The following is a 26,278-nucleotide window of genomic DNA, read 5'->3' on the forward strand; positions in this document are numbered from 1 at the left end:
AGCCAGACGCTAAAAGAGTGTCTATCCTATTCCTGCTCAAATCTTAACATGAGTGTCGATCCCTCTTTCAAAAATAATATGTCCTAATACAATTCCTTTCCGCACCATGAAATGGCTCTTTTTCCAACTTAGGATAAGATTTATCTCTATACACCGTTTAAGAACTTTGAAAAGATTATGGAGACAATCCTCAAAGGTGGTTCCAAACATAGAAAAATCATCCATAAAAACTTCAAGATATTTGTCCACCATATCCAAAAAAATGGCCAGTATGCACCGTTGAAATGTAGCGGGTGCATTGCAGAGCCCGAATGGCGTACGTTGAAAAGCGAAGGTGCTATAGGGGCAGGTGAAGGTAGTCTTTTCTTGATCATCCAAAAATATAGATACTTAATTGCACCCTGAATAATCATCAAGAAAATAGAAGAAACTTTGTCCTGCTAACCGTTCTAACATTTGGTCGATGAAGGGCAATGAAAAATGGTCCTTCCTAGTAACGGTATTTAGTTTTCTATAATCTATGCATACTCGCCATCCAGATGATATGCGAGTGGAAAGCAGTTCACCTTCTTCATTCTCAACCACAGTAATACCTGATTTCTTAGGTACTACTTGAGTGGGACTGACCCATTTACTATCGGATATGGGATAGATGATTCCAGCATCTAACCACTTTACCACCTCTTTCTTTACTACTTTACGCATGTTTGGGTTCAATCTACTCTGCATATCTCGATGGGATTTGGCATTTGCCTCAAAATGAATATGGTGCATGCAAATGGAGGGGTCAATTCTTTTTAAATCGGCAATGGACCAACCGATAGCCTCTTTGTGTTCCTTCAGAATACCAACCAATTGTGTTTCCTGATTAGGGGTCAAGTCTGATGCAATGATTGCCGGGAGGGTGTTATTGGGTCCTAGAAATACATACTTGAGCATAGCAGGAAGGGGTTTCAATTCTAATGTAGGTGATGATTCTAAAGATGGGACTATTGGTGTACTGGCTAATGTGGGCAATGGCTCATACTTGATTATCCATGGAGGAGTGGTTTTATCGTGTGGTGTATCCAACAAGATGTTAACTTCTTTCATATATCCCTCAAAGTCATACACTCCAAAGTGAGCCAAGCAAGTATCTAAGGGGTCTGGTGCTAGAATTGTGGGTGTTGCATCTTCTATAATGTCTTCTAGTGTATCTACTTCGAAGCAACTATCCATTGATGGTCCTTGGGAAGCACCAAACACATTCAGTCTCAGTTTCTTATTTCCAAATGATACATCCATGACTCCTGTCCTACAATTAATGCATGCATTTGCTGTAGCTAGGAAGGGTCATCCTAAGATAATAAAAATTTATCTTGGGTTGCCACTTAGTTCCATATCGAGAACCAAAAAATCAACTGGAAAGTAAAACTCATCTACCTTGATCAAGACATCCTCAAGCATTCCACGTGGTTCCTTAATTGATCTGTCGGCTAACTGTAGTGTGACTGATGTGGGTTTCAGTTCTCCGAATCCAAAAAGTTCATACACCAATCTAGGTAAAAGATTCACACTTGCCCCTAAGTCTAGAAGAGCTTTTTCAATGTGATAATCTCCTATAACACAGGAAATGATGGGGGCTCCGGGTCCTTAAGCTTTGGAGGAGTGGCATGCTGGAAGACAGAACTAGCCTGTTCAGTGAGGCATACTTTCTTTGAGATTTGTGATCTAGATTTACATTTTTGGGTGCACAAATCCTTCAAAAATTTGGCATAAGCAGGGACCTGTTTGATTGCGTCTAGAAGGGAAAGATTGATTTGGACTTGCTTAAACAATTTCAACATCTCGTCAAGTCTTCCTCGAATAGGGGCTTTCAGGGCATCCGAAAATGAGGCTTTAGGCAAGTAAGATGATTTTGGTGCAGTTGGTTCATTCTCTATTTTAAGGTCCTCCTTGTTCTTGGGTGATTTGGCTTCGGTTAGAGGTTTAGGGTCGGTCTCATTGGTTTTACTAGTGTGTTCAATGACCTTCTCACTTCTCAGAGTCATGATTGATTTGGCGTGTTTAGAAAAAGCTTCTGGGGTATTAGAGCTCTCAATCACAAATTTCCCTCTTGGGTTGCTCTCGGGTTGGCTAGGTAATTTTTCTCCTTCCCTCCTAATGAATGCAGTCGCTAGTTGACCTATTTGGGTCTTTAGCTTAGCAATGGATTGTGTGTGGGAGTTAAAGGTTTGAGTGTTGACTTCTAATCATTCTAGTACTTTCAGAATTTTTTCCTCAAAAGCTGAACTATGACCAGTAGTAGACGGTTAAGGAGCATTTTGAAATTGATGGTATGGTCCATGCCTATATGTTGGGTCCTGATATTGAGGTCGAGGTGCGGCAGGGCCAACCACTGGTTGTGGTCTCCAAGAAAAATTTAGATGGTTTCTCCAGTCGGGGTTAAAAGTGCTTGAATATGGATCGTTTCCTGGTCTGCGAGCTTGTTGGACTTGAGCTTGCTGAACCTGCTCGTGTACAAACTCAGAAAATTGAGGTGCGATTGGACATTCACTAACAAAATGGTTCGGACTTGCACACAATGCACAAACTTCTTGGATTGGGTTAGGTGGAATCGGAGATTGTCCATTATTTAGAAGACGGTCTAATTTTTGGGACAGTTCATCTACCTTACTGTGGATATCCATGACATTTCCAATCTGATAAATTCTACTTCTTTTTTGTTGAAGCATGGGTTGTTCTCTAGAGGTGGCAGACATATGATGTAGAAAATTCTCACTAAGTGTTTCAAAGAGCTGCCAGGCTTCATCCTCACTCTTTAGCATGAATGTCCCACCACATGATGCATCAACCATTTGTCGATGTTTTTCTAATAGACCATCATAAAAACACTAACAAAGTTGCCATTTAGGGACAACATGGTGTGGACATTTATGAATGAGGTCCCTTAACCTTTTTCATGTCTCATGAAAAAGTTCACCCTCCAATTAGGAAAAACTAGTGATAGCTTTTCTAATTTGATTTGTTTTTCCAATTGAAAAGTATTTCTTGAGAAATTCTCTCTGAAGATGATCCCAAGTTGAAATGGTTATTGAGTCTAAGGAGTTTAACCAATGCTTGGCTTTGTCCCTAAGTGAGAAAGGGAACAGTTTCAACCTAAGGGCATCATCGGAGAAGTTTTGGATTTTTACTGTGGAACAAATTTTAAGAAATTCATCCAAGTGTTTGTATGGGTCCTCGTTACTAAGTCCATAGAATGCTGACAGCATTTGAATAATGCTAGACTTAACTCATATTGGTTAGCTTCTACTGGAGGTGCTTGAATGCATGGAGAGTAGGTTTACAAGGATGGAGTGAAATCTTCTCTCAATGGGTGTGAAGGATTAGCCTCACCAGGTGTAGCCATGTTTCTAACTTGGATAGTCCTAAGAGTCTTTTCTAATTCTTCGTCTAATGGTTGTAAGTCGGGTTTTAGTGATCGTCGACCTAACATGCAACTAAAAGGTCTATGTAGGACTATCCTAGTCTGTTAAGGATTAATTTTTTTTTTTTAAGAGGAGAAGAGAAGAGAGAAAAGAGTTCTAAAGAAGAGATCCTAAGAAGTCCTAAAACTAATAGAAGAATTAGTTGTGGTTAGATTTTTATTACAATCAAGTTAGCATGCAGTGGACTCTCTATCCTAAAGTTACCCTAGTTCTAGACAGCTCCTAACTGTAGTTAGCCTTCAAGCCCTCTAAGTCAGAGCTTGACCAACCAACTGGCCAGATAAGTGTAAGGTCGGTGGGAGTCCCCCCGTTGCTTTCCTTAGATACCAATTAGATTGGCTAGGTCAGTGAATGGAATCAATTAAAAACCACCTTCCTTCGGGCCCAGTCATCCCGCAAACCACTTGTCTAGACACCAGCTAGCTGACCAAGTCTAACCTGGTTCAACTCTCAGGGTCATTTGTCCTAATGAGCTCGAAATCTTTAGGGGTCAACATATAATTAATTTTAGATTAAGGTCTAGGTTATGCAAATGCAAGGGAGTGATTTGTGGGCCAAAGAAGGGTGATCAAATCCTCACCTTATCTTAGTTAATGGGTTGCACCCTTAAAGTTAATTATGGAGATGCAATGCAAAGAAACAAGGTGTCCAATCAAGTTAGAAATTTTTATATTTGAGGTTATGCTATTTTAGTTAAGTATTATGAAATGTCAGTGGCTTTTTTTTTTTTAATTCAACCGTGCCAAGATCCCCGGCAACGGTGTCAAAATTTGATGCATAGTTGTTGATAGCACCAAAAATAACTCTACTCACTATGTAGGTAGGATGAGTCGAGATCGTATCCTCAGGGACCTTGGGCTAAGTTGAGATTACAAAATAAAAGAAAGAAATATTGTTTTGATTTAGAAAATAAATTATCTTAAAATTGATGTAATTAGAAAATAAAGAGCTCGGGAGTTTTGAATTAATTTTGCACTAGCAGAGTTGTATCTCTTTTTTCATATTTAAATGATGCAATTAATCTTAGAAAAAATATCTATCTTTCTTCGACATGCTCCATACCCGTAGATCATGGTGCATCTCTAAAAAGTACTAAGTAAACAACTCTTCTTTCCTCGGCACGCCCCGTACCCATAGATTACGGCGCATCTCCAAAAAGTAAAAGTTGTTCCTAATATTAATCTAACAAGAAAGCATAAATAAAAGCATATGAAAGAGAGTAAATAAAGAACTCATGATGATTTAAATAAAAAGAATAATCTTTATTGCATATAAAGAAATACAAGGAAGTTTAGAACAATAAACCCACTCTGTGTCGTTACAAAATTTCTTCTCCACTCCCGAGGCTGCTAGCTTAGCTGCTCATGAAGTAGTCCCTTTCTATTCCTCTATGCAAGGCTCTAGAAGAATTTCTGGGCTCTCCCTCCAATGAGAGTACAAAAACCTTTTTATAGGTGTTAGGAGGGAGGAGTTTTACATGATTTTCTAATGTGGGACTAAAGAAAATACTAAGGACTAAAAGATGAATGGATGAGATGGAAAGATCACAAGCAGATAAAGAAAATACAAATTCTTTCTCTTGAAGTATTTCCAAGTATTAAATTTTTTTCTTTTATTTTAAGATCCCTCTGTTCGCCACTGTGTCTGCCTTGCCAAACTCCCCGCGAACCCGCGCGCCCGCCTTGCCGCACCCGATGCCACACCCGATGCCGCGATGCCGCGATGTCGCGCTGCACGTCCGCCCCGCGCGTCCGCCCGTGCGTTCCTTCCTTTTTGATTGAAAAATTACAAAAAGAAACTTTTATTTCTTTAAAATGACATCTATATCCTTTTTGGGTTCCTTGCATAGTATCTTCATTTTCTAGAATACCGTATGCATCCTTCTTTTATTTAAATTTAGTTTTAAGTCCAATTTTCTTCAAACTTGAGTTTTTTTTATCTGTGAATCAGACTCTTTGTATCAGCGATCACCTTTCTTGTAAAATATAAAAAGAAGTATCAAATTCTTAATAAATAAAATAAATTAAATATAATTTTCTATTTTAAATGACTTAAATTAAGTGTTTATCATCCATCAAGACCGAAGTCATAGGAACCATGCTATTGAAGTTACCTTCAGACAAAATTTTAGAATTAAAAAATTATTATTATATGCCTAATATTGTTAGAAATATTATTTCTATACCTTTATTATTTGAACATGATTTTGAAATAAAAGAAAAGAGCAATAGTTGCTCTATTTATCTTTCTAACGAATTTATATCGATAATTTTATAGATAATGGTCTTTTATTCTTGTCACTTAATGATAATGTTCTTCATATTGATTAAATGAAGAAAAAGAAGAGTGAAGATGTGAATGTCACATATCTCTAGCACTGTCGACTTGATCATATCAATAAGTCAGGGATTAACAAGTTATATAAAAAAAAATTTTTTGATCCTTATGATTTTGAATCATATGAAACTTGTGAATCTTGTCTTATGGGTAAGATGATCAAGATTCTATTTATTGGATATAGAGAAAGGACGAGTGACTTATTGGGCCTAGTGCATATGGATGTTTGTGGTCCAATATCAACTCAAGGTAGAGGCAGATACTTCTACTTCATCACATTTACTAATGATTCATCAAGATTTGGATATGTGTTGCCCAGCTATACAACCCAAGAGGGGGGGTGAATTGGGTTTTTAAAAATTTAAAAATAACTTACAACTATGAAGATTATTTAACAATGAGCAGGATAAATATGGAAAGCAAAATTTAAGCAAGGTATAGAAGTTGGATGCAAGAATGCAAGAAGATAAGAAAATTTAAAAGGAGAGCAAGTAAGCACAACACAAATAAAAAGATTTATAGTGGTTCGGTGCCAACCTTGCACCTACATCCACTCCAGAAGCTCCTACTTAGAAATTCAAATCCACTAATCTGTATTCAAACCGAATATAATGTCGGAACCTCTGACTCTAGCTATTCTAAGCTAGAATACTTATTTTCTGGGTACAAGCCAACCTAATACAATCCGATTCAAAGTTCGAATCAACCTTTTCATGTTTTGAAACTCTTCCAAAATAAAAAATCAATTCAAAAATAGAGTATAATAGTTAATCACATGGAAATACAGATATAGCTCCTTTAATGAGTGAATAAAGCTTTAAATACACTTTACACAAAGAGAATGAAGCTCTTCTGATTTTCCTCAAAGTGGTTGAAGACTTAAATGAGCTCTTGAGGGGTTGGTGAACTTAAAATAAAAGCTTCTTGAACTTTTAAGAGGGCTCTTGCTTGGGGTTGAAATGAATGCTTGAAGAACCTTTTCGAAACCTTGTTGATTCTCTCCTTTAAGTGCCTTTTATAACTTCAAATGATGGTGGAGAGTAATCTGGAATGAAATTGAACCATTAGAGCACGTTAAATGGGCATTAAATGCAGCCAAAATAAGCTAAAAACTAGTCATTACGGAGTTTTTTCATCGCAGAGATCGACTCATAGGGTCGACTCATGCTCATGAGTTGACTCATGGGGTCGACTTCTGTGGCACAGAACAGAAAATGACTGTTCTGTAATTTTGGCCTACACAACAGCAAAGGTCGACTCATGCACAGGAGTTGACTCATGGGGTCGACTCACAGAGTGTGCCAGCCAAAAAATTTAGCATGCCGTTCAGCCCCTTTTGCCATGAGTCGACTCATGGGGTCAACTCAAATTTATAAATATGATTTTCTTTCAAAATATATATCCAAAAATATTAAAATTACCTCCAATAGATTATAAATCTTCTGCTCTTGCTCTTGAGGCTTTCGAATCAAAACTTAGTAAAATTATGATTTTGCCCCTGAAATACAATAAATCTTTTTTTAAGCCAAAATTATTAGTAACCCCCTCAAATACTTTGTAATCATCAAAATTAATTCAAAGAGCAACAATATGTATATTTAATAAAATATAAATCTAAATATTTTGATATTTGAGTGCCAAAGAATGGTTGAGAAACAAATTAGTAAGAGTATTAAAGTTCTTCAATCTGATCGAGGAGGAGAATACTTAACTAGTGAATTTCTTGATCATCTTAAAAATAATAAAATTCTTTTAGAATGAACACCTCATTACACTCCGTAATTAAATAGTATTGCAAAAAAGAGGAATCGTATCTTATTAGATATGGTGCAGTCCATGATGTACTTCATGAATCTTCCAATTTTCTTTTGAGGATTTGCTCTCAAGATTACAATGTATATTTTGAACAAAGTACTATCTAAGTCTATCTCTAGCACTTCATATGAGATATAGAAAGGAAAGAGGCTCAGTCTTAAACATCTTATGATTTGGAGTTGTTCTGCTTATGTAGAAAGTGTTGATGGACATAAGTGCTAGATCAGAAAAATACAAATTTGTAGGTTATCCTAAGGATAGTATACGATACTACTTCTACTACCTTACTCCATAAAAAGTGTTTGTTAGTAGGTATATCATTTTTTTGAAAAAAGAGTTTATCTAAGAAGGAGGTAGTGGGAGGATAGTTGAACTTGAGAAAGTTCAAGACCTATAGTCTATCTAGAAGTAAGATGTGGAGAATCCACAACTTGATCCTCGATCTAAAGTACCCATTGATGGGGCATAACTACTACATACACCTCCTCTTCGAAGATCAAGTAAAGTACATAATGTACCACTCAAGTATGTGTTTGTTATTGAGAATGACAATACACCACATATCATTGAGAATGATGATCCTATGACCTATTCGAAAGCAGTCATGAGTAGTGACTCTGACAGATGGCTTGAAGCCATGAAATCTGAAATATACTCCATGTATACCAACCAAGTTTGGACATTGGTTGATACGTTTAAGGGTGTGACCTTAATAGGCTGCAAATGGATCTTCAAGAAGAAGATTGGAGCAGATAACCAGGTAGAGACCTATAAGACCAGGCTAGTGGTAAAAGGTTTCAGATAAAGACAAGGTGTTGACTATGAAAAAAAATTTTTGTCTGTAGTCATGCTCCAGTCTATTCAGATTATTCTTACTATAGCTGTATATCAGACTATGAGATCTGATAGATGGATATTGTTGCTGCTTAAATCTATCGAGGCTGGAAGACAGATGCTTGAGATTGAAAATCAGACATCTGGTCCTAATGCAGGGTGCTGGCACTGGAGTGACCTGCAAAATAAGTCCCAAACTAGAGGTTGTGGCTCCGGTGAGGACCCTCCGACGTTCAAATCAGAAAAGTAGAGAGCAAAAGAGTAGCAACTGATTCTCTGAGAGGGATTTGATTTGACTTACCTGGGTCCTTAGAGCTCTGGTTGTTTATATAGAAAGATATCAGAAAGCTGATTGCATAGCTGTGTGATCGTACGATCTCAAGATTGTCGGGCCGTTGAAATTGCCATAGTGGATAAGATAATTTAGCCCTTGATTGCTCCTGTGAGATCAGGAGAGATTGTTACATCAGATTATTATCTGTTCGGGATGGATAGCTGTTGCACACAATGAAGGGATAAGTCGGCTGAGGTAGCTCATGCATAGGTCGACTTCGTGGATGCTTCAGCTTAGTAGAGCGACTGACTCCTCAGCTCATACAACAGTCAGTGGTTGTGTTGATGACCTGAGAGCCTGAAATACCTTACGATGTAATGCCGATCCAAGGTGCTCACAGTATTTTCCATAACACAACCCCCCTACTCCTGAGTTTGAGAATCAGGTGAAGGAAGCACTCCAAAAGTACCTCAAACTCGATGTCGGGCATTCCTGCCTTCATGCCTGTCTTCCACATTTAAGGCTCATGATGTCAACTTCATATGACCAACATGGATGGGCATAACTGATGGGACCACTCAGATGATGGTCCTCTTGAGGCTTTAATTATTTTACGATCACTTTGTTAGATGTATGTCCTAGAAGTCAATATGGCTGACGCATTGTAATAAATCTAGAGTATAATTTTATACTTAATATATTGATATGATCAATAAAAGGATAAATTTATTTTTCATTCAAGTGTAATGTATCTTTGAATCATCCATGAAATTAGTTTCGATACATATTCTCAAGGTGTTGAGAATTAGAGACATGTATTTAATTCCTAAATACTCCCGATCATAGGATCATCATGAGGATGGTGATAAATCCGAATAGACTGATACACAAATTACTTCTTTCAGAATAGACAAGTCTCTGATCTACTGTGTAGAGACACAGGATGACGAGTGTGGGTAGTTGTTAGAAAATAATTAGTACTGAGCATGATCATACGAGGGATCACTTGGATTTCTATTCAATCGTCAGTGATTATCTCGATGCTGTAGTTGTGTGACTGATCCTTTGACTTGAGATAGTACTGCTACTCATAGTGAGGCTGCTGGAGTTTGACTGACATATAAATATGGATCTCAGTGAGTCTTTGTAGTAGATGTTGGCGACAGTTGGTCCACTGTAGGAGTGGGGTGCACATCAAGATAGGATCTATCGACCTTGATAGAGAGGAGTAGTCCTATGAGATTTTAGAGGCTAAGTCCAAGAGTCTGTGGCCACAGCAGTGTGATTGATGGAAAAAAATTTATATAGAAGTAACAACTGGACTTGAGCTAATCGAATCATCATATGATAGATGCTGAGATTTGACAATTTATCCATGACCAGCTATCAAGTCAGGATTCACGATAGAGAAACTAAATCACACGTTAACTATATCTAAAGGTTCATTTTAGTTCTACTAGATGGCCACTACATACTACTAGGTGTCACTGGTAGATTGTGATAGCTCACTAAGATTGTTCTGGATCGACAATTCTTATTGAGTTAGAGTGAAATTATTCTGATCCATTGAAAAGAGTTTCAATAATATGATGATAGAGATCATTGTATGTCTCACTACCAGATAGAATTGAATCTATGAGATTACACAATAAAGAGATTAGGTCTAAAATTAGTAATTAAGCTTATGTAAGTATTAATTGGGTTTAGAGAAAATCATTGGGTTCGTGGTAACCTTGCTAGCACATGGTTGGACCCAATTCCTCTTTCCGTTGGGATTATTTATTTGATAAGATAATTGTAACTTAATTATTTGCTAATAACTTACATAAATAAGATTCATGAGTCTCCAATTGTTGGATATCTAAGATTATGGATCACATAAATTAAGGGTGTAAGTACTTAATTAATTTTCTTGATAGTTATTCTTGGACGCCACCTTGATTTGATAAAGTTGGGTGTGTCCATTGATTAGAGGACTTTTACTTCTCTATAGAGTGTCTCTTGAGTATATTTTTGGGTGTCTAATTATGAGTGCAAGTGCTCCAATTGTTGGCACCTAAAGGGTCTCCTAAAGTAAATTGGATAACTTAAGTTAATAGAAAATCCAATGCAAGCAGAACTTGTATTATGAGATTGAATAGGATTCAATCCTTGTGCCTATTTAAAGGGACCTCCCCTAAGATCCTTAGAGCATCCAAACCAGCAATCCTACATGCCAAAAGAGAAGTCCAATGCCCTCTCTTCCTCTCCCTTTCCCTTCCCTTGGGCATCCCACACCCCCTTTCTCTTGGGACGTGCATCCCAAGGAGTCCCACACCCAAAAGCTGTTGGGTGCCTCTTTTTTGCTGGTTTCTAGCATATGGTAGCAACACATAATAAGGAGAGAAACTCTAGAGAAGAGAAGAAAAAGAAGATCAAGGAAGGAGATCAAGCATTGATCGCGATTCAGGTTTCGTTCAGATTCAGTAGGTCGAATTTTAAAGAACAAAAATTCAGATTAAAGAGGACTGTTCCAGACTGATCCTGAGTGGATACTCATAGAGGTCAGATATTTATACGGCTAAGAAAGAACCTCTTCTCTTTCAGATCTAGATTTGAAGAAAAAGATTATGAAATAGGTATATGATTTGATCACAATCTGAATTTCAGCATACATCAATTTCAGCATATGAGATAGATCCATGTGGTTTTATATTTTTATGCATGCATAATTTAGATTAAAAATATTTTAATTTTATTCTTCACTATGATATTTAGAAAATAAAGTTTTGAAACATATATGCATGCACCAAACCCCGAATTCCAATAGTGGTATCAGAGTCACGGGTTTTCATATGCTGAATTTTGATATACATATTTTTGAAAAAATTTCAAAATTAATTTTTTTTAATACATGAGATGTATAGATAGATCTTTTGATTTAAAATTTGATTTTAGATTTAATTTTAAAATATATAATTGATATGTAATTGCATGCATAGATCTGAATTTTGATCTAGAAAGAGTTCTAGTTCATGTTCATGTGATACATAGATGCATGCATAAAATTTAAAATTTTTATATGATCTAAATTTTGATTTATATATATGATATATAATTATATATTTATATCATAAATTTATTTTTAATCTGATCCATGATTAGTATATGAGATATATGATATAATGCTTAGATCTGAAATTTTGTTTAGATCTGATTTTATATGCATATATATGATATATATTTGTGTGTTAAAATTTGAAAATTATTTTCATATTTTAAAACTTATTTTTATGCAATAAATTTTGATCTAAAATATAATTTTAAAATCTAAAATTTGTATTTATGCATGCGGGTTTTGGTCATAGAAAAATTATTAATTAGGTCATATAATAGGTTTGCATTTAAGGTTTTTGATTTGATTCATACGGATCTAATTCAATTAAGTAATTGATCAAACCAAGTCAAGTATTGATTAGGGTCATATCAATTAAGTTAATGATCATATAATTATTGTTAATCAAATCGATTGAATCCCATATGTAGAATCGATTAACCTAAGGACCTAATTTGGCTCGTTGGTTTGAGTCCGATTCGTTTGAGCTTACCAATCCTGATCCATCGATTTATTAGTGTCTAAGATAAGTTAATGAGACATGATTATTTCATTGATTTCGTTAGGCAACCTGATCAATTTATTGGTGTCTTAAGAAGGCAACAGAGGGACCCCTATCGATCTTCACTTATCTGGCCAATTTGGAAGATTGGGTCTTGAATTAGGTTGCTTAGCAGTTGGGTTTAGCCCATACCAGTTAGATCAGTCACATGATGATTGATTAGTTGAGATCTAAACTCAAATCTTCTCATAAATATTAAGTCCATAGATCTTTCACCGTTATAGATGTGCGGGCATGCTACCAACGTTGATTGTTCTCGACTGGTTATAGTGGTTCAGTTGCATCGGGAACATGCAACTACTTTATTAGCAAAAAGTTGCTCTAGGGTAAGGATGGAGTTGGACCCAATAACTGTTAGGTGAGGGATCTAATGATGGCCTTGCACCTGCTTGTGAACGATGGGTCAGACTTAACTAAAAAAGTATGGGCAATAACTATTAGGTGAGCCCATATGACTTAGAGATCAAGTCGCTGCAACATACTTAGTGAAACATCTGGATAAAGAGTTGCCTATGTATCAGTGTGCATGTTACCAATAACTGTTAGGTGAGGAGTATGTTATCGGTGGAACCACAACACCCACTAGAAATCTTTTATCATGTTAGGGTTTCCATTTTTTTTAGAGAGTGGAGGGATCCGATAAATTAGTGAGTCATTATTTGCATCTTAAAATCTCTAGAAGTAAATATAAATATTAAATACAAAAATTTAATTTGAATCTCTACTCTCACAGTTAAACCACAATGTCAGCCTTAAACCCTCTAGCCTGCATTGAAGGAGGAAAACCGCTTTTCCTCTATAGGATCTTCCAGATTTCATCAAATCTGAGGTGAAATAATTTAAAAAAAAAAATTATCCTACATATATTTCAGATCTAAGTCTCTAGATCTAATCTTCATATTTGATGTTAAGTCTAAAATAAATCTAAAAGAGAAGAGGAAACAAGTAATACCTCAAGGGTAATCTGATTATCCTGTAGATGATCTCTGCATAGCCCGAGGTTCTGATGTAGCCACGCAAGCACTTGGCCTCTATCGATATTCACTCGAGCAGGATCTGGAACATCTTCTCCTCACAAATCTATGCTCCAAAAATTAGATCTAAATCTGATTAGGAAGATCTTCAAAAGTCTTCCTAAAGTTGGAGCAGCAGCCTGTCGAAGAAGTCCTGCAGCCTTCTGTTCCAGGCGTCACCATGCCTTGGATCTTTGCCAGATGGATGTCCAACTCTTTGGAAATGAAGAGGGGAGGAAGAAAAGTAAGGAGGATGTAGAGAAGAGGGGAGAGGGTGGCAGCTATTGAGTTTTATGCATAAAATAACTTCTGCCTCGAAACCCTAGGCGCAGCAGGGTTTATATAGACCCTGTATGCTGCACAGTGCCATATCATTCAACCAATCAAAAAATTTCAATAAATTTTGAAAAAAATTTGATTGGTGGAGTGATGTTATCTAATCATATCAGATAAGAATCTCACCTTATCTCCAAAAGATGGCACCAACATTGGATAAGCACAAATAGAGGTGGCACCCAAGAGTTTAAATTGATCAAGACTCTCCAATCCTTATCCACTTGGGGCACCCACTTTAATCCAATTGGGCTCACACCATAATCTGATTATGGCACCCAATTTGATATGGCTTGACTTGTGGACACTCCACAAAAATCCTCCAATGAGCCCTCTTCAGTTTAAGACCCATATGTAAACTTTTGATAGATGTCCTAAAATGAAATTGGCAGGTGCTAGGAATTAGCAGGTGTTGTCTTAAATTCATCTCATGAATTAAGACAAGCCTTCTCTGAGCTGGACAAACTTTATTTAGACTGAGAAAAATCTTCTTAAGGTTCTCTGGATGAGTCAAATCATATTTCGCTCAGTAGAGACAGAAAAGATTACATGAGGAGAAAGTTAGGCTCAATCGTGTGCTAGCATGATTTCCTTGAACCTAATTGGATCTTATCCAAATCAATTGGGTTAGCCCAATTGATGACATCTAGATCTTAACCCTTGTTTGTGTGACCCAGTTAGGTTCAATTTTGTATGGTAATGAGACATGTCGTGATCTCATCATCGACATCATCAAAACTCCTTTCGATGGACCAAAACTCTTCTGATTCAGACAATTAGAATGATCGATCATCAATATCATTCTAATTGCTCTCAAAATCCATCAGTGACACCTAGCAGTATGTGGTGGCAACCCATCAAAACTGAAGATGAACCTCTCGATGTAGCTTCCTGTGTGATTAAGTTTTTCTATCATGAGTCCCGATTGAATTAGGGTTAAGGTGAACTCGTCAAACCCAACATCAGTCATATGAGTTAATCGATCGATCTGAGTCCGATGTGAAACCTTAATGAAAAATTTTTTTCTATTATTTCACTCTGCCATGGCCATGGGCTTAAGGACTCGATCTTTCAATTATCATAAGACTACTCCTCTCATCTACCGAGGTTAATAGATCCCATCTTGGTACGACCTAGTTCCTATAATGAATATGCTACAGCCAATATACACCTCAGGATTTTGAATGGCTAGAAGATCGAGTTATGGTGTAGTCAAACTATAACATACTCAAGGTGAACTGTCGATGCACCTCAGGTCAAAGAACTAGACACACAACTGCAGCATCGTGCTAGTCATTGATGAGAAGGCAGACTTTCTTATGACTGCTCGAAGTGGTCACGCTCAGTACTCTCATTTTCAACGAATATCTATACTCTCGCTCTGATGTCTCCACATCGTAGACTCAAGATACATCTACCCTATGGAAGCGATCGTACACCATCCTTCCGGATCGATCACCATCCTCATGATGATCCTATGCTCAGGAGCTGTTTATGAGTTAGTTATGTAAATTCATGCCTTAAATTTTCAACTCTTGAAAATATGAATTTACATTCCTACTAACTCAAAGGATGTATCACAGACACAATGTATACAATATGATAGAAGAATAATCTTTTTATTTATTTATAGTCAAAATTATAAATTTATCCTTAGATCTATACAGGAATGTGTCAGCCGGTCTGGCATCTAGGGCACACATCTAACAAACTCCCACTTGACCTAATGCCAATTGGCTACATATCTAAGTCCCATTTTCTCAAGGTGGGATTCGATCTTTTGCTGGTCCAATGGCTTAGTCAGCGGGTCTACCACATTATCTATGGAGTCGACTCTCATAACCTCGACATAACCCTTTTCGAGGTAATCATGGATCAGATGGAATCGCCGCTCGATGTGCTTGGACTTCTAGTGAGATCTTGGCTCCTTAGCTAGGGCTATGGCACCATTATTGTTGCAGTAAAGAGGTATGGCATCCAGTGACATCACTCTAAGCTCTGTGGCAAACTTCTTGTACCAGAATGCCTCCTTCACAGCTTCTGATGCAGTAATGTACTCTACCTCCATGGTGGAATCAGCAATCACCATCTGCTTGGAACTCTTCCAGCTAATTGCACCATCATTGCAAATGAACAGACTTTCAGATGTCGACTTTCGATCATCTATATCAGACATAAAGTCTGAGTCTGTATATCCCTGAATCTAGAGTTCTCCATTCCCAAAGACTAGAAACATATCCTTAGTCCTTCTCAAGTACTTAAGGATACATTTCATAGAAGTCCAGTGCTCTTCGCCTGGATTCGACTGATATCTGCTTGTGACACTCACAGCATGGGCTATATCAGGTCGTGTACATAGCATGGCATACATGAGGCTCCCTATTACCGAAGCATAAGGGATCTTCCTCATGCGTTCAATCTCCTCAGGTGTGCTAGGACACATCTTCTTGGAGAGATGAATGCCATGTCTAAAAGGCAATAAACCTCTTTTGGAGTTTTCCATGCTAAACCTCTTTAGCACCTCCTCTATGTACATCTTCTGTGAAAGTCCGAGCATCCTATTTGGTCTATCTCTATAGACCTTAATATCCAGTATAAAGGATGCCTCTCCTAGATCTTTCATAGAGAACTTCTTAGACAACCATACTTTGACTGAGGTCAACATGAGAATGTCATTCCCAATTAAAAGGATGTCATCTACGTACAATACGAGGAAGACAACTGCGCTCCCACTGACCCTTTCGAATACACATGGTTTCTCTTCATTTTTGATGAAACCAAATATTTTGATCACATCATTGAAACGAGTATTCCAACTCCGAGATGCTTACTTAAGTGCATAAATGGACCTTTGCAGCTTGCAGATCTTGTGATCATCATCACTGGATGTGAAACTAAGCGACTGTTCCATATAGATATCTTCCTCAAGATGTCCATTTAAGAACACTATTTTCACATCCATATGTCATATTTCATAATCGAAATAGGCTGCAACAGCAAGCAATGTGCGGATGGATTTTAGCATGACTACGGGCGAGAAGGTATCCTGATAGTCAATGCCTTCGTGCTGACTATAACCTTTCGCTACGAGCCTAGCCTTGAATGTCTCTACATTCTCATCTGCACCTATCTTTCTCGTGAAGATCTATTTACACCCAATAGGTACAATACCTTCAAGTAGATCTACCAAGGTCCAGACTTGATTTGAGTGCATCAAGTCAATTTCTGATCTCATTGCCTCTAACTATTTCTCGGAGTCTATATCTGATATCGTCTCGTCATAGGTCTTGGGCTCATCACCATGAGCCCCATTTCTCGTGAGGAATATTTTCTCTACATCCTCTTGTATGGTACCTAAGTACCTTTCAGGAGGATGGGAAATCCTAATCAATCTACGAGGTGGAAGAGGTTGTGTTAAGACTGGTTCTGATTGATTAGGTTCTTCAGGCTCTTTAGCTCATTGCTCTTGGGAGACATTCTCCTTGAGCTTAATTATTCTTCCGATGTCACCATCTTGAATAAACTATTTTTCAAGAAAAATAGCATTTCAACTCACAATCACATTATGGTCTTTCGAAATATAGAAATAGTATCCTAATGACTCTTTAGGATATCCTATGAACCGAGCTCTAAAAGACCTAAACTCTAACTTATCTGCCTGCTGTCTCTTGACATGAGCCAGACAACCCTAAATTCTAAGATGATTCAGACTTGGCTTCTTACCATGCTATGGTAGGAACGATTTTAGAGGAACCCTATTCAATACATAAATTGCTGTCATGAGATAATGCTCTCAAAGAAATTCGGAGAGGTCCGTGAAGCTCATCATGGAATGGACCATATCTAATAGGATCCGATTTCTCCGTTCTGAAACCTCGTTGAGTTGAGACGTTCCAGGTGGAGTTCATTGAGAGACTATGCTATTGTCCTTAAGATAGTCTAGAAACTCCCGACTAAGGTATTCATCTCCTCGATCTGATCGAAGAACCTTAATGAGCTTTTCTGTTTGTTTTTCTACCTCATGTCTGAATTCTTTGAACCTTTCTAAAGCTTCAGACTTGTGTTTCATTAGAAACACATACCCGTACCTAGACATATCATCGGTAAAGGTAATGAAGTAGATATAGTTGCCTCTAGCCTACACATCAAATGGGCCACATACATCCGTATGTACTAGGGCAAGTAGGTCTGTGGCCCTTTCCCCATGTCCCACAAAAGGAAGCTTGGTCATTTTGCCTTGAAGGTATGATTCACAAATTGGATATAACTTGAAAGTCAACTGACTCAATAGCCCAGATTTCTCTAATTTGTTAACCCTATTTTTTGCTATATGACCTAGCCTTAGGTGCCACAGATACTTATCATTTAGACTATCTCTAGGTCTTTTAATTCCTATGGCATTCATATTTTGCTCAATATTAAATACAGATACATCAATATGTAGCTGATAGAGATCGTTAATAAGAAAACCATCTGCAACTTTATTATTTTCATAAAAAATATTACAATGGTCCTTATGAAAGCTAATCACATAGCCTTCTTGTGCTAAACATGAAACAGAAATCAAATTCCTGCTTGCTGCAGGCACATAATAACAATCTCTAAGAAATAAATCTAATCCTAACGGTAATCACAGAGGGTAGGTTCCCACGGCTACAGCAGCAACTCTTGCTCTATTCCCGACGTGTAGGATCATCTCCCCATCCCTTAGCCTCCTGCTCTCCTCAAGACCCTGCATAGAAGTGCACAAATGAGCACTAGAACCAGAGTCAAGCACCCAACTGGATGCAGAAGAAATCGTAAGATTAGATTCTAAAATGAGCATACCTCCAGAAGGACCATCCTTCTTGTTCTTTAGGGTGGTCAGGTACGAAGGACAGTTCCACTTCCAATGGTTATCTGATTGGTAATGAAAATATTTTTCCTTATTAGCAGCCTTCTTCTTCGGTTCTGTCTTCTTCTTCTTGCCATCCACCTTTTGCTTCTTCGCAAACTTCTTTTTCTTTTCAAAAGACTTTTTCTTGGAAGAATTTCACTCCACAGTAAGAGCTGAGCTTTTTGAATCCTTCATAGAAAGCTCAGCCATAACCAGCATGTTCATTAACTTGGCTAAGGTACACTGCATCTTATGCATATGAAAGTTCATGATGAACTGACCATATGCATCGGACAAGGACTGAAGGATCACATCAATCTAAAAATCTTTGTCTAAGATGATACCGAGCTTCTCAAGCTCCTCAAGATCCTTGATCATTGTCAAACAATGATCTTGGACTGACTGCCCATCACACATCTTGGTCTTAAAAAGTCTTTGACAGACTTGATACTTGACCGCGTGACTCTGTTCACCAAACAACTCTTGCAGGTGAGCCAATATTTGACGAGTAGTCAAAATATTCTCATGTTGGCACTGCAAGTCATCAGACATTGCACTCAACATGGAGTACCTTGCTTTGTTATCATCATCCATCCACTTTTTCAGAGATGCTCTCTGTTCAGCAGTCGGACATGCTGGCATGGCAGGTGGGTCCTGGTCCAAGACATGAGTCAATTTTTTGGAACCCAAAATAATTCTGTAGTTTCTCAACCAGTCTTTGAAATTGGATCCAGTCAATCTGTGGGTGTCTAGTATTTTGGTTAGGGGGTTTGAGGCAGATATGTTTCCTGTAGAGAGTCAAAAGTTTCTAGTTAGATTTTATAATCAGACTTAACCAATTTGTTTAGGGGTTTCATTTTTAAAATAAATTAGATTCTCATTATTTTCTCAGATCCCTACACTCCCTTGGTAGAGATGTGAAAATCTCCATGATCAGTGATTTTTAGTGGGTGGTGCGGTCTCACCGACTGGCTCACCACCTCACCTAACAGTTATTGGTGATGGATCAATCGATGAGTGGACAACTCTTGTCCAATGATTCTCTACTCATGGTGCACCCAAAACTAGATCTCTAGTTCATGAAGCTCACTGTGTCTGGGATATTGCTCCAATCCTTAGTTAAGTCAGACCCACCATTTGCACGAACTAGATTCCTGATTGGGTCCCTCACCGTATTCGAAATATTGAGCCCAACCCATCCTCTAATTCATAGCATCCAATGCCTAATGGACATGGTTGCATCTTCCCGGTGCAATTGAGCTACTGTAACCAGTCGAGAACAATCAACCCCGGGAAGGGCCCGCACATCCACAATGGTGGAAGACCTAGACTTAATATTTTCTTAGGAAGATTTGATTTAGATCTCATTAAACTTGACTTAATATAGTCATAACAATTATGACTAACCTAGTGGCATGGGTCAGCTCGAATTGTTAGCCACCTCTAATCAAAATTGAGTCGACACATATGGCCAGGTAAGTGAGACCGATGGGAGAGATATGCCATTAACTCGACAAGAATGTATTCGAGTCGAGTAGCTCCTAATTAAAAATCAGTCGGTCGCATCTGCCCAACTTACCTTAGACACTAAATTATCGAATCAGAACTAATTAGGTTAGCCTACAATTCAGGCTCTAACCACTGAGCCAAATTAGGTCTTAACTTGATCGGGTCACATCTAAATATGATTCGACCTTGATCCAGACTTAATCCCATTAGGCTGGTCAATTATTAGCTTTCATGATCCCACCTAACCAACTCTTGATTTGGTTTGATCAACCGCTAGACCTAATTGAGCTATCCAAGCCCGAACCCAATTTTATGAAAATATCTTAGATCTGAAATTCTCAATTTTAGACCTAACTTAATTTTATAAGCTTAATTCATTAATTAAATTTGGGTTCATAAACAAAGCATGTAAAATAAATCCTAAGGTTTCAGGATCTAAGATTTTGCAGAAAAGTAAGTTTTGATTTCTGATTAAGGATGAACACACGGCACCCCTACATGTCATATGAACACCCCATTGAATGAGAAGAGAGGGTCTTAAAATCTTACTTCATTCTTATGACCAGACGGCCATGAGGAACACCTTAATCAGAAATATAAATTTAACTACAAAACTAGTTAGATCTAAATTAACATATCACATATACAATTTAAGATCTAACTAATACATCCTTTGCATACATCTCATGTATCAAAAATCAATCTAATTAACATGCTTTCAGATCTGATACATCATATGTAATATCTAAAAAATAAGATTTAAATTAAACTATTCAAAATTAAATCTATTCTAGATAAGTTACTAGAACAATTCTACAACTAGTCTAGGCATGCAGCAAATCAATTTTATAAAAAAACTAAAATTTTATTTTCTATTTTTTAATCTAATTATAACACTTATAACATTAGAGAAATAGAGAATAAATTTAATTTAATTTATATTTTAATCTCATCACAACATAAGAGTTAAGACTATTCACGGATTCAACTAATCCTAGTCTAGTCATGCATCTTATGCATATTAGATCTTCTTAGATTTAATTTTAAATATTTTGATTTTAGATCCTATCACATCTGATATAATATCCAAAATCTTTAATATCAGATAAATAAAAATTAAAATCAGATCTAAATTAGATCTGAAATAGAGCCAATAACCTAGCTCTGATACCAGTTGAAGGAGGAAAATCGCTTTTCCTCTATAGGATCTTCTAGATTTCATCAAATTTGGGGCAGAATAATTTAAAAAAAAAATTATCCTACATATATTTTAGATCTAAGTCTCTAGATCTAATCTTTATATCTAATATTAAGTCTAAAATAAATCTAAAAGGGATGAGAAAACAAGTAATATCTCAAGGGTAATCTGATTATCCTGTAGATGATCTCTGCACAGCCCGAGGTTCTGATGTAGCCACGCAAGTGCTTGGCCTCTACTAGTATCCACTTGGATAGGATCTGGAACATCTTCTCCTCATAAATCTATACTCCAAAAATTAGATCTAAATCTGATTAGAAAGATCTTCAAAAGTCTTCCTGAAATTGGAGCAGTAGCCTGTCGAAGAAGTCTTGCAGCCTTTTGTTCCAGGCATCACCATGCCTTGGATCTTTGCCAGATGGACGTCCAACTCATTGGACGTGAAGAGAGGAGGAAGAAAAATAGGGAGGATATGGAGAAGAGAGGAGGGGGTGGCAGCTATTGGGTTTTGTGTATAAAACAACTTCTTCCTCGAAACCCTAGGCGCAGCAGGGTTTATATAGACCCTGTATGCTGCGTAGTACCACATCGTTCAACCAATCAAAAAATTCTAATAAATTTTTAAAAAATTTTGATTGGTGGAGTGATATCATCTGATCATATTAGATAAGAATCCCACCTTATCTCCAAAAGATGGCACCAACATTGGATAAGCACAAATAGAGGTGGCACCCAAGAGTTTAAATTGATCAAGACTCTCCAATCCTTATCCACTTGGGGCACCCACTTTAATCCAATTGGACTCACACCATAATCTGATTATGGCACCCAATTTGATGTGGCTTGGCTTGTGGATACTCCATAAAAATCCTCCAATGAGCCCTCTTCAGTTTAAGACCCATATATCAATTTTTGACAGTATCCTAAAATGAAATTGGCAGGTGCTAGGAATTAGCAGGTGTTGTCTTAAACTGATCTCATGAATTAAGACAAGCCTTTTCTGAGCTGGACAAGCTTCATTTAGACTGAAAGAAATCTTTCTAAGGTTCTCTGGATGAGTCAAATCATATTTGGCTCAGTAGAGATAGAAAAGATTACACGAGGAGAAAGTTAAGCTCAATCGTGTGCTAGCACGATTTCCTTGAACCTAATTGGATCTTATCCAAATCAATTGGGTTAGCCCAATTGATGACATCCAAATCCTAACCCTTGTTTGTGTGACCCAGTTAGGTTCAATTTTGTATGATAATGAGACATGTCGTTATCTCATCATCGACATCACCAAAACTCCTTTCGATGGATCAGAACTCTTCTGATTCAGACAATTAGAATGATCGATCATCAATATCATTCTAATTGCTACCAAAAATCACCAGTGACACCTAGCAGTATGTGGTGGCAACCCATCAGAATTGAAGATGAACCTCTCAGTGCAGCTTCCTGTGTGATTGAGTTCCTCTATTATGAGTCTCGACTGAATTAGGGTTAAGGTGAACTCGTCAAACCCAACATCAGTCATATGAGTTAATCGATCGATCCGAGTTCGATGTGAAACCTTAATAGAAAAATTTTTTCCATTATTTTACTCTACCATGACCATGGGCTTAAGGACTCAATCTTTCAATTATCATAGGACTACTCCTCTCATCTACCGAGGTTGATAGATCCCATCTTGGTGCAACCTAGTTCCTACAATGAATATGCTACAGCCAACATACACCTCAGGATTTCGAATGGCTAGGAGATCGAGTTGTAGTGTAGTCAAACTATAATACACTCAAGTTGAACTGTCGATGCACCTCAGGTCAAAGAACTAGACACACAACTGCAGCATCGAGCTAGTCATTGACGAGAAGATAGACTTTCTTATGACTGCTCGAAGTAGTCACGCTCAGTACTCTCATTCTCAATGAATATCTGTACTCTCGCTCTGATGTCTCCATACCATAGACTCAAGATACATCTATCCTAAGGAAGCGATTGTACACTAACCTTCCGGATCGATCACCATCCTCGTGATGATCCTATGGTCAGGAGCAGTTTATGAGTTAGTTATGTAAATTCATGCCTTAAATTTTCAACTCTTGAAAATATAAATTTACCTTCCTAGTAACTCAAAGGATATATCACAGACACAATGTACAAAATGTGATAGAAGAATAACCCTTTTATTCATTTATAGTCAAAATTATAAATTTGCCCTTAGATCTGTACAGGAATGTGTCAGCTGATCTGGCATCTAGGGTACACATCTAATATGCATCCTTGAAACCAATCATTTGATCATTACAGATATGATCACGATGTTGTCATTAGGACACCATGATTATCAATCTAATTTTAACTTTAATAAAAATTAAAAATACATAGAAAGTAGCGTGTCAGGTCGAATTCACAAAGAAGGTAGGATTTTGATTTGAAATTTTTGATTTTATAAAAAAAAATAAAATTTTGAACAAAGTAATTTAAGTCAGAAAATAAAAATTAAAAGTACAAAAAATAAATCAGATACTAAAATCTACTATTTAGATTCTAGCTTCTATTTATAATAAAAATAAATAATAAAAATTTAAAATATATAAAATAAATTGGTACTAAGATTTTTTAACTAAATCTTAGCATCTACTTGTAATAAAAATAAAAGACAAGAATTTAAAGTGCAAAAAAATAAATTTTGCATTAATTAAAATTAAAATTCAAGTATAAAAAATTTAAAAAGAATAATAAAATAAAATAAAAATAAAATTGTAACAAGGATTTGATGTTGATCAGTTCAGCCTCATCGAAAAGATGGTTGATGATCCTCCTTCTTTCGTCATACTCCATAGAGCGAACCCACTTTTCTCCTTCTTCTCTTTGGGTCCCTAAACCTCTATTTTTTTTCTCTATTTTTTTTTAAGTTTTTACTTAATTTTTCTACTCTCAAGACTTATTCTTGAACTTTCTATTTATAGGTGAATTTTTCATCTTTTTTTTTTGATAGAAAAAAGAGTCCTAAAACCCTTAGAAAACATATTTTATCCGTAAAAAATTTTCTGGCCATCAGATCAGCTTTGGACCGCTCAGATCTACCCAAAAATCATAGTTTTAATCTTTATCAATGTCAGATTCAACCACAACCATTTGATTTGGGTTCAAATTTGTTTTGGGTCATCGAATCGTGCAGTTTAACTCTTTATCAATGTCGGGAATGATGCTGGCCGTTCGATCGCATGATGGATTGAGTTTCGGCCATCAGATCATGCAAAAGCTTTCTCTTATCAATCGATAATGAACAGCAGCCATTGAATCTGAGTCAGGATGATTGTGGACTGTTGGATCGTGCAAAATCATCTCAACCCACCGTGAGCCGTGCCTGTGGATCGTGTATTATTTTTGATGGACCGCACCCTGACTCTATGGACCGAGCGATCGGTTCACCATGCACTGAAGGTTATAAAAATTATTTTTTAAGATATTTTGACTTGATTTTTGCTCTAATTTTTGCCTGAAAAATAAAAAAAATATGCATTAATTTTTTTTAAAATTTTTTATTATTTTGATGCTCAAATTACTCAATTAAATTAACATCTATTTTTTTATAAATATGTTCTAATTTTATATTTTTTAAAATTATTTATTTTTATAAGAAAATTTAATTTTTTCATGAAATTAAGTTTTTAAGAAGATGTTAGCACCATAAAATATCAAAAAATTTTAAAATAAATATAAAAATATACCACTTGTCACACCTTCCAACTTGAACTTTACTCATCCTCAAGTAAAGAAAGAATTTAGAATTAAGTACCATTTAACTTAAAATTTTAAATTTCATCAAATAATTTTTAAAAGAGCCACTGATATTCAGTAGAGCATGAGTGAGGTATATCATTGAGATATTAATACTAATCAATATGGGAGTTAAGCTAAGAATACTAAACTTTTTTTGAATTTTTTTTAAATTATTTCTATCTTTATCTTCAAATCATTAACCTTCATACGGACAAATATATTGTTACTTCCATCCTTCATTTATTGATTAATTTTTTTTTTTAATGTTGTACTGTTATTGAGTGTCTTAACTTATTAAGCTTTCTATTTGACTCATGTAGCAAATTTTCAATCAATGACTTTCAAATCAGATGGTTTTAGGGTACTAGGTATAGAATACCCCTTGGACCTACTTGCTCAAATCAAACAGGCTATGAGTTAAAACTAGCTTTACAATAAAGTTTCTTTGTCCTTCATATCTTTTGATGTGAAACTCAATGCTTGCTTAAGTAAAGAGGCCCGGTTACTCAGCATGAAGTACTTAAATTTTTTTTTTAATATATATATGAAGAAAAATGTATAGTTACTCTACACAAGCCCATAAGAAGTAAACTCTTCTTTGATGTTGGTGTAAAAAAAATTTAGAAATACTCAAAAAAAATTGTTTAAGTTCTAAACTTAATTTTTTATTAAGTTTTCTTAATACTTGATCCCTCAATATCTCACAAACTCTCTGGTTTATGCATCAATTTTCTTTTAAAAATACTTGGTTTAATTTGATTCTTAAGTGTAATCAGGTGCTTAAATGCTAAATACTAACTTACTTGAAGATTTTAAAAATTTAAAAATTTTTATTATTCTCCCTCCAAACTTAATCGATATTGTCCTCAATGGAGTAGGAAAAATGAAGGATACATGCAAAGAGAAAGAAAAAGAAGAGATGCCACCTGATTTAGAAGTCTTTTCAAAATTGGTTCTCCCCCCAACTTGATCAATATTATCTTCAGATCTCTATAAAAGACACTAAGTAAAACTCGATTAACCTAAACAAAATACAAAAGATAACAAAAACTAAAAATTAAAAACTGAATTTTCTCCCAGGAAGTGCTAAGTTTATCGTCTTCAGCCAGACCATCCGATTCTTTCTCACTTACCCCTATCCTATGTCGAATATTGGATTGACAAATTCAAATGATTTTAGATTGCTAATCTCAAG

The 26,278-nt window shown here is 36.4% G+C and overlaps 1 non-coding gene across 1 annotated transcript; it reads left to right on the plus strand.

Moving 5' to 3' along the window:
* Positions 1-2,895: 2,895 nt before the first annotated feature.
* On the plus strand, positions 2,896-3,002 carry LOC140852281 (small nucleolar RNA R71). Its single transcript, XR_012135183.1, has one exon. It is a non-coding gene; the product is annotated as a small nucleolar RNA R71 (small nucleolar RNA).
* Positions 3,003-26,278: the final 23,276 nt, after the last annotated feature.

The sequence above is a fragment of the Elaeis guineensis genome, chromosome 10, assembly GCF_000442705.2.
Source record: "Elaeis guineensis isolate ETL-2024a chromosome 10, EG11, whole genome shotgun sequence".
Classification (NCBI taxonomy): Eukaryota; Viridiplantae; Streptophyta; class Magnoliopsida; order Arecales; family Arecaceae; genus Elaeis; species Elaeis guineensis.